The following is an 11,067-nucleotide window of genomic DNA, read 5'->3' as shown; positions in this document are numbered from 1 at the left end:
TAGCTTTAAAGACACAGATAAACCTTAAGCAAAATAAGAGGAAAATCACAAAAATCTAGAAAACATTAAAATAATATTAAGGGGATGAAATGACAAGAAAACTCACAAGCAAAGGGAGCTATTATGGAAATTAATGAGGAACAAAGAAATAATTATCATAAAAACACGCACAGCCAAATGACAGCAGTAAATTTGTATGTATCAATAACAATACCGAATGTAAATGGGTAAATGCACCAGGCAAGAGACAGAAGATAGCCGAATGGATAAGAAAACAGGACCCACTAATCTGCTACATACAAGAAACTCACCTTAAGCACACACACAAAAAGATAGATTAATGGGGAAAAACATTAAGCTAATGACACTTTAAAAAATGATACATCTTATTTGAATGGTGAACACCTTGTCATTTGATCTTGTCTCTTGATACACTTTCAGCTTGATCTGGGTTTAATATTTTCTGTTGTGTTTATTTTCCAAATTGATCTATTTTGTTGCTGTTGGTAGTCTTCTTGACTCTGTTGTGTATCTTCCTATGTTTTTTGGTATGTGAAACCCAGGTTGGGTGAGTCTACGGAGACAATAACTAGATTGGGGTTCCTGATTAGTGTAGCAGCAGAGGAGGGTGCAGCAGGGAACTGATGTCAAGAAGTACAGAAAGGAAGAACATGCTTATAAAATTATTGTAACAGAAATTGTACACCTCTGCTTGCTATGACTGAACTATGCATTGGTGTGATGTCTGGATTATATGCTAATAAAATGGTTTGGGGAATAAAGGGGTGGCACTAATCATCTTCAAGGCAAAGATCTATTGTTAGAGACAAAGAAAGGTATTATTATATTGATTACAGGGACAATTAAACCCAAAACAACCATAATAAACATTGATGCGCCCAATGAAAGAGCTTCAAAATATACTAATCACATTCTCATAAAACTGGAGAAATAGGCAATATGTATAATAAGACTAGCAGACTACTGTCAAGGAAAGCCAGAGCACTGATAACAAAACTCAATAAAGACACAGAAGAACTGTGGCAAACCATCAACTTTACTTCTTAGACATACATAGAACACTCCAAACAACAACAATAGATTAAACATGAACGTTCTCCAGAATAGACCAGACGCCAGGCCACAAAGCACGTGTTTATACATTTTAAACCCTTTTCAGATCACAAGATGAAAATGGAAATCTACGTTACATAGATATGTGGCAATTACTCAATAACTCTGCTTTACATTTACTGGTGAATTTGAGAAATAAAGAGTGAAAATTTAAAATTCCTTGAAACAAATGAGAACGAAAATGCAATGTACCAAACCCTTTGGGATATAAGAAAAGCAGTTTTCAGAGGACAATTTATAGCAATGAACACATCAAAAAAGAAGAAAGAAGCAAAAGTCATCATCTTAACCTAACAACTTCAAAAATTAGAACAAGAGCAGAAAAATTAACCTTCAGCTGCCAGAAGAAAAGAAATAATAAAGACTAGTGGAGAAACAAATTAATCCAAATACAGAAAAGCAAATGAAAATAATCAACAATAAAAGAAAGTTGCTCAGTTCCGGCAAGATGGCGTCCAGTTAGGCAGCTCATGATGCGAGCTCCGTGTAGACAGGTGAGTGGGGAGCTAGCTTAATCCCCGTGAGCGCCTGGAGAACTTCCCCAAACTGGGAGCCACCTTTCCCTCCCTCTCCTGCACCTGCTGCGGAGTCTTAGAGAACCGTGGCCTGGTGCAGGGGCTGGATCCCACTGTGGCTACCACCTCTAATTGTCCTCCCGCAACCCACCACCATGCCCCAATCTCTCTAGCCACTCACTGAAGGCTCTTGCAGGCGCAGTTTGACACCCCAAATGGCCCAGGGTCATTCCACAACCTACAGGTGGCTCCCTCCTCTACAACAGCCATTCTCCAGGTGCCCACATGTGGAGCTGTGCAGGAAGCTGACAGTAGCATCTGGGGCTTCCTCCCCACCTGCCCGCAGTCCTCTAGCCTGGGATGGACCCCTTGGCACTGTCTCCTCACTCCACCCCGCATCTTACGTGCCCACATCCAGGCAAGTACTTACCTTTGGACCATGGCCTTCACAGGTGAGATCTGCCATGCACAGAATCCAACGGAAGCAACACAGTCTGACTGCAGAGCCTGACAACTGAGGGGACCATCCAACCGCCCCTCAAAACAACAGAATCCAAATAGACTAAGCTTAGAGATAAACCCCAGTGGGACAAAGACTGACGCCGTTGGGCAGTAGCTCTAGGAAGCCCACAGAAGGATTTCTAACAACTTCCCATAGAGGGGGCCCAGGGCAGGTTGACTCCTGGGAAAATGATGCCTAATTTCTCCAAAATGACACAGAGACAGCATTCTATCTCAACCTTAATAAGAAAACAGGAGAAACAAAATGCAATGTCAGAGGAAGTCCTAAACCTAACGATGTTCATCGAAGAAGCAGATGTTGATCTGCCACAGCAAGAAATCTTCAGGATGCTGCTTGGAGTCATACAGGCTATCAGGGAAGCAATACTGAAAAATGATAAAATGATAGAGGAGATAAATACCATGCACCAAAGGGAAATATAAGAATTAAAGGATGAGGTAACAAATAACCAATTCACAGACTTCATCCACAGACTAGAAAAAGCAGAGATAATCAGGCAGACTTCAACAAACAGGAAAGACAGTCAAACAAGGTAACAGAGAAGCTGAAGAAAACCTGAGAACAAAGTCTGATGCTATGAAGAGGCACAACATTAAAATAATAGGGCTACCAGAAGACGACACAATGAGGAAGCCAACAGCAAAAACAGCAAGGTGGTTCTTACAGGAAAACACCCCCAGCTTAATGAATAAAAACCAGGCATCCATTCCTGAAGCATCATTGCACGTGCTGCGTGAGTCTGTAGACGAATTTATGGACTAGTATTGGATTTATAGGTTTTACTGAATTTGTGAACTTGATCTGGATGAGGCCAGGATGTTTTTTTTTTAATATACAATTACTCTTGGATATAAAACTCTCTCTTACACATATATGAGTGTCTCTGGATTTGTTTCTCTAGGCAACCCAGAGTAACACACCATGTATCAGAAAACTTAATATAGTGACTTAATATCGTGTCAGTCCTGCCCAAGTTTAAGTTTAATGCTATCCCAACACAAATACCAACATCTTTCTTCAAATAATTGGGAAAGTGGACTACCAAATTCATACAGAGAGGGAAGAAGCCCAGAATAAGCAGAGAACTCCTCAAGAAGAAGGACAAAGTCAGAGGGCTTGCTTTACCTGACTTTAGCACCTATTACACAGCCATAGTGGACAAAACAGCATGGTACTGGTGTAAGGACAGTTTTCAGATCAATGGAAAAGAACTGAAAACCCAGAAATGAAATCATCAGCATACAGAGAACTGATCTCTGATGAGGGCCCCCCCAAAATCAAATGGGAAGTGGATGCCCTCTTCAACAAGTGGTGCTGGCAAAAATAGATATGTATCTGCAGAAAAATGAAGCAAGACCCTTACCTTATTCCATGCACAAGAATAAACTCAAGATGGATCCCAGACCTTTAGGTAAACCCCCAAATTATTAGGTCCATTAATGAGGGAATTGGGACAACCCTAAGAACTTTGGTACAGGGAATATATAATATAGGCTGTTGGAAATAGGGAAGGACACAAACACAGAGGAGACAGAAATTGACAAATGGGATATACTGATGATAAAACACCTCTGTACATTGAAAGACTTCACCACGAGAGTAATAAGAGAGCCCACAGACTGGGAAAGAATCTTTAGCAATGACATATCAGACAAAGGCCTTATGACTAAAATCTATAATACTCTGCTAGCCTAAAATAAGAAAAAAACAAATAGCCCATTGAAGAGAAGAGGTAAGCTAAAGACCCAAACAGACATTTCACAAGGGCGGAAATCCCAGTGGCCAATAAACATGAGAAAATGTGCCAAATCATTACCATAGAGAAATGAAAATTAAAACAACTAAGAGATATCACCTAATATCCTCAAAAATAGCCCACTTCAAAAATAGCCCCCTTCAGAAAGCAACAAGTGCTGGAGGGAGTTTGGTGAGATAGGAACATTTGTCCACTGCTGGCAGACCAGGAGGTATGTGCAACCATTATGGAAAATGATTTGATGATACCTAAATAAATGGAAATCGAGTTACCATAAGACTCAGCAATCCCACTACTACTGGTCACATACCCCGAAGAGGTAAGAAACAGACCAGGCTAGACATCTCTGCTCCAATGTTCACCACAGCGCAATTCCCAATTGCAAAGAGTTGCAAACAACTTAAATTTCCATAAAAAACTCTGGTACATGCATATAATGGAGTACTCTGTATCCCTGAAAAGCAGTGATGAACACATGATGCACATGTCGCATGGGAAGAGTTGGAGGAAATTATGCTAAGTGAAGTAAGTCAAGCACAAAAGGACAAGTACAACTTGTAAGCTCAAAAATCATAAGGGGCCTTGGGGAAAAGCCACTAAATGCATAAATTCCGGAGGCGAGGTCCAGGCACTTTGTCAGGGGTCAGACCCAACCCAGGGATGCATATGGCAGCCAACTTAAAGGGAACGTAAAGGAAAGAAAAAGAGGATGTGGGTAGTTGGGGAACAGAGCACTAACCGACCCACAGGGAGAGTATTGTTTACATCTCCACAGGAAAGGGAAAGAGGGACCAGATCTCAACCTGGTGCACCAAGCCTTTAGGGCCACATACTGCCATGAAGCAGCCAACTAGCAGAGAGGTCTACAGGGCAGGCCCCAATCCCAGCTACATGGCCCTCTCCCCAGGAGAATGCACTACAGAGGACAGCACTGAAAATATAGCCCAGGGAGAGGGGCCGGTCTGCCCAGACCACCAGGAGCAAACTAAGAGGGAAAGAGAGAGAGAGTGGATTGAAATCTAGCCCACCAAGCCTGGAGATGACATTCCTGCTCAAAGCAGTGCATAAGGAGGACCATCGGGCCAACCCCCCATGAGACACAGTGTCCCCTCACTGACTCATAGTGCTGCAAGTCAGCAGATAGACCTGGACCTAGTTATAGGCCTTCTTTGTTTCTTCTCCCCCACCTCCATGTCATCTGCATAAGATAGGCAGGATAAACAATCCTGAGGAGAAAACAACAGGACCTGACAGTTCTGGGGGGACATGGGAGAGGGGAGGTAGGGAAAAGGAAGCAGAGAGCAAACAAACCCAGGGATGAAGGAACAGTGATGTGAAATCTATGGTGATAAGGGTGTAGAATGCCTGGTGGGGTTTGATCAAGTGCAATGCAGCGGAGAGCAATGATGGAGAGCCAGATGAAGGTTGAACATGATAATGGGACAGAGGAAAGTAAAAGGAAATAGAGGAAAGAACTAGGAGGCAAGAGTTATTTATAGAGGTATAGCTACAGGCATGTATATATGTAAATATAGTAATTCATAATGAAAGGGATAGAGGTCAATGTACATATATTTATAGGTTAAGTATTAAGATAGCAGACAGACTTTTATAGAAGTATAAATATAGGCACATACATATGTAAATATATTTTATATGTATATTGATAGGGATATAAGTCTATGCACATATATTTATATGTTAAATATTAATGTAGCAGATGGACATTGGGCCTGCAGTCAAGTCCTCCCTCACCATAAGAATACTTTGTTCTAATAACCTAGCATTCTGTGATCCTCACCTTCCTGATACGATCGCTGAAGACAAAATGTGTGCATAAGTAAATGTGAAGAAAATTGATGGTTCCCAGCTATTAAACAATATAGCATATGGGGTCTTAAAGGCTTTAAGTTAAACAGCAGGGAAGCAACACAGCCCACATGGAAGTAGCACACCAGACTGTGTGTTCATAAAGCGTTGACAGGATAGGGTAACAGATATCAGAAGACCCCAAACAAACAAAATCCTATATTGTTGAGAATGAGGGGGTCAGAGCAGACTCAAAACCCATCTGTAGACAATGGGACATGCCCTCACAGAAGGGTCACAAGGAAGGGATGAAGTCAACCAGGAAGCACTATAGCACCAATGAAACACACAATATTCCTCTGGTTCTTTGAAGCTTCCTCACCCCCCAGTATCATGACTCCAGTCCTGCCTTTCACTATGGGCTTGACCGAGCATGTAAACAGATACAGATAAGAGATAAGAGCTCGCAACACACAGAATTCAGGAACAGGAATGGGAGTAATGATCCCAGGCGTGTAGGGGGAAGGTGAGAGGAGGGGAGGAAGAGAGAACTGATCACAATGATGGACACATAGCCCCCGCCCGTTGAGGGATGAACAATAGAAACCCTGGGGGAAGGGAGATAGTGGTCGGTGTAAGATATGAAAATAACAATAATTTATCAAGGGTCATGAGATTGGGAGGTGGGGAGGGTGGGAAAAAGAGGAGCTGATAACCAAGGGCTCAAATAGAAAGTAAATGTTTAAAAAACAATGATGGCAAAATATGTACAAATATGCTTGATACAATTGATGTGTGGATTGTTATAAGAGCTGTAAGAGCACCCAATACAATTATCTTTTAATTTTAAGAAAATCAATTAAAAATTAAAAATGGGCAGAAGCTATTAACAGGCAGTTCCCCAAAGAAGACATCAACTAGTCATCTGAGAGATGCAAATCCAAACAACAACAAGATATCACCTCACCCTGGCATTGATAGTAAAATTTTTAAAAATAGAAAAATGTAAATGTTGTAGAGGGTACAGAGAGATTGGCATGTTCACACACTGCTGGTATGACTAATAAACTGTGCTAGCACTGTGGAAAGCAGCCTGGCATTTCCTCAGACAATGGGGAAGACAAATACCCAGCAATCTGACCAGGCAGTCACTTGTCTTGGTGTCTATTTAAAGAAGTCAAAGCTCAAATACAAAAAGACGTAGCCACCTCTGTATTCATTGCCACCACCTGTCTGTCCGTTTGTCGTACTGTGATGACTTGTGTGTTGCTGAGATGCTGAAAAGAACATCACTGAAAATGTAAAAACCACAGGGTCGCTCAGGTTTCAGCAGCTCTTCAAGAACAAGATCAGACTATGAAGAAGGAATAGGCTGTCCACTCTGGAAGAAGTCACTGCTGAAAACCTACGTACAGCGCCCAAACAGTGTCAGACACGGAAGGCCAAATGAATAGAAGCAGAGCATTGCCAGAGCTAGGACCAGAAGATGAACCCCTCAAATCGGCAGGCGATCCAAATACAACTGAGGAAGACCTACCTTCCTACCGTGGAGTTGACCAGACTTATATGAATGGAGCAAAGCCTGTGGAAGTAAAGCCTTTAGGATCTTTATTTGCAGATGGGGCACAATTCAAAATGAGAAGAAACAGCTGAAAACAGCAATTAACCATTGTAACTTGGAATGCACAAAGTATGAATCTAGGAAAGTCATCATTTGCCCAAACAGACATGGGACACATAACGATCCATATCATAGTAGCCGCTTTGGGCCAGGAAACCGTATGCTTACTGTGCTGGAAAAACGCAATCAAGAGAAATGGCATTGCATTCCTCATCTAAAGGACATCGTAAGCGCGATCTTGAAGTACAGTGCTGTCTGTGACAGGGTTTTATGTAGTCTCCTTCAAGGAAATCCAATCAACACAACTACTATTCAAATTTATGCAACGATCACTAAAACGATCACCAGTGACAAAATAATTGAAGAATTCTGCCACATCTTCAGTCTGAAACCGAGCAAACATGCTATCAAGATGTACTGTTAATTATTGGTTGTGGTAGTGACCTAATGTCATGTCAACTTGAAGATATATAAAAGGGTAGGGGTGGCATTCAACCTGCCAATCAGGTCACGGGCTGAGGGTGCCTCCCTGTGGGTGAGGCCATCACATAAGGAGGGTCCTGGGAACCTGCCCCCCTCTCTCTGCCTTCACCTTCCTGCTGGTGGACCCTGATTGCTGCCAGAGCCACTGCCATTGGATTCACATGGCTTTGCTGCCACCGGCCTGTGATCGTCCTGCATTCTGCATCATTGCATGTGACTGCGTGAGTCTGAAGAGGGATGTATGGAGTTGAATTGGACTGGGCTGGGATGCTTTCTTGATATTAAACTACTTCTTGATATAAAGCTCCTTCTTACACATATATGAATGTCACAGGATTTGTTTCTCTAGGTAACCTGGCCTAACACCTTGGTGACTGGTATGTATACATTGCAAACAAACAGGAAGGAACAGTAGTTGGAAAACATGGTTGAGGTGCCAGAAATAGAGCTTGCGTGATAGAATTTTGCAAGATCAATGACTTGTTCATAGCAAAAACCTTTTTAGAACAACACAGAAGGAAATATTGAAAGAGTCTATGACAAAAATATTAAATCACGCAGGAAGTATCAAAAGATTATAGAAAGAATACACAGAGTCACTGTACCAAGAACTACTTGATAACCCACCATTTCAAGAGGTATCACATGAACAAGAACCAATGGTGCTGAATGAAGAAGTTCAAGCTACACTGAAGGCCTTAGCCCCAAACTAGGCCCTAGGGATTGATGGAGTATCAATGGAAATGTTTCAATAAGCTGGTGAAGCACTGGAAACACTCACTCATCTATGAGAACATTATGCTGAGTGAAATTTGACAATCACAAAAATATAAATATTGTACGAGGCTACAGTTATAACAGAAAAAAAATCAAGATACAGATTTCATACCAAAAGAAGCAAACTTTGATGTGCACCAGGGGTGGGAGGCAAAAGCAGGGGAAAGGAAGCAGTACGTGAGAGGGTCTACAGATTTGAACTTGCATGACAGAGAAGGCAGTATTCTACAAGAGGGAAAAGAAGGAGGAGGAGGAGGAGGAGGAGGAGAAGGAGGAGGAAGAGAAAGGAAGGGTCAGGCAGTTGATCTGAAATGTAATCCTCCACCTAAAACATATGATAAAAAGTTTAAAAACATGAAGATCTCGGCTGGTTTAATATACACTCAGTTCCACCAGGCACTCAGTGGAATGGGAGAAGAAAACTTTCCATGGAGAAATAACAAGACCCTCATGGTCTTTGTGTGGATTCTGACTCAGAGAGACCCTGTAGGAAAGAGTGAAGCTGTCCCATGGGATTTTCAAGGGTAAACATCTCGATGGAAACAAATGGGCCAGGTCTTTCTCCAGTGGAGCTGCAGCTGCTGTGTTTGAACCACCAACCTTTTGGTTAGAGCTGGACATTTAACCACTGCACACCACACTGCCTTCATGTTGGAGCAAGGAGGAGGAATTCTGTTCAGACCCAGGGGCCCCAAAATAAAGATGCTAGACCGGCCAATGCTGTCACAACGGGGGCAAAAGGAGAGGGTCAGATTGTATTGGTGATATTGTTCAAAGATTTGGCATCAAAGTGTCTGTCTATAATTTTTTAGTGCTGTTTCATTTAGAAATCTATTATATTTACAAAAATATGCCTATGTATAACAATACCATTTATAATAACAAAAGCACCTTTCGTAACCCCGGCTTACATGATTCAATATACCTACAAGGCTAAAACTCTGCGCCAAGGTACTTTTTGAGCCTTTTCGTGCACGCTGGTCAAGCTGTCATTATGACCTGCGATTGAGTGAAATTGCCGGGGTTAGCTCTGCCTTCCATCGTCTTTGTCATAACTAAGGGCAAATGGCTGCGTGGGGCCACGCAACCAACGGGGAGAGGGCTTTCCCTCAGAGCTTGATCAGCTTTGCCATTCCCCTGGGCTTATCTCTGAAGAAGGGAAAGGACGAATCCTGTGGCCATGAAGCAAGAAGAGTCACCGGTGGAGCGCACGTGAGATCCCTGCCTGAAGCGGCCAACACAGCAGAGGCTCCAGAGGCCCCAGCAGCCAGACCTTGAAACAGAGCAGACGGGCCGACTTGAGACAATGAGGCAGAGTCAGGGCTGTCCCTGGCCACAGAACAAGGACCACGTCCCTGAGAGGATGAGGAGCAGAGAGAGATGCAGCTGCTGGTTCAGACTAATAAACCCATAATTGCGATGTTGCTTGCGGATTCTGTGTGGCCGTTGCAACCAGTTCGAGAGTCCAGCAGAGAAGTCGCGGGCCTTGGAAGGGACAGTGATGTCAGAATAAAGAAGGCTGCAGGGTGGAGGCCTCTCTGAGGCCCGGCTGGTGTGGGGGTGCCTTCTCCTCCTTTGTGTAGCCAAAGGAGAGCAGAAGTCTCCCGCAGCATTTGCTCATCGCCCCGACAGGAAGATGCTTCGCTGCGATCCCCCTGCCTGTGCTCCAGCACAGCTGTCGTTACTGCTGTGGTACTTTGTCATGACTGTTGTGGTCAAGAGTTCTGGCGTTTTAGCTCCAAGATTGTGGTCACTAGTATTTGTGAGCCCATACCCCAAACTTTTCCTTTTTGATAAATGAAACAGTACATAAAAATTAAGAAGGAGGACATTTTTCAAAGGCTTTCACTTTGCGATAATATTGTAATGAAGAATATGATAATTTGCTGGAGAAAGATTTTACAAAGTAATTTACTGTTAGCAATCATATCATCTAAGAAACACGACATGTAAGCGATTTACAGTATGGTTATCATATAATGCTCTATTGTTAAAATTGGTAATAGGTATTACTAACTATTCTGTAGGGTCTGGTACAGAGGAGCCCCCAGGAGCAGGGCGGGTGGGGGAGGTTGACACCAGGAGACACTAACCCTAGTGATGTTATTGAGCTAGACTGACAGAAAAGTCAGCCCTGGAGGAGGATGGAAATCATCTTATGACTCACCTTCAATAAAACAACCTTAGTCCTCAAGTTACCTATAGTAATTTTAGTGCTAGAGTTTGTGTTGCTTCTTAGGAAGATAGGATGAGGGGCGCTTGCAGGCAGCGAGGGTCAATTCTTGGCTTGTCCCTGTGTTCAAGAGAGCCAGAATTGTCGGGTAAGTTCTAATGGGAAGAGAGGGGCTCATAAACTAAATTCTAATTTTTGACACATTGAATGGCACAGGAGTACTTTCGTTGCTTCAAGCAACGAAGCCAAGAGAGATTTCTTCTGGTGCTTGATTAT

Source organism: Tenrec ecaudatus, chromosome 3 (genome assembly GCF_050624435.1).
Source record: "Tenrec ecaudatus isolate mTenEca1 chromosome 3, mTenEca1.hap1, whole genome shotgun sequence".
Lineage (NCBI taxonomy): Eukaryota > Metazoa > Chordata > Mammalia > Afrosoricida > Tenrecidae > Tenrec > Tenrec ecaudatus.
Note: the sequence above shows the minus strand (reverse complement) of the source record.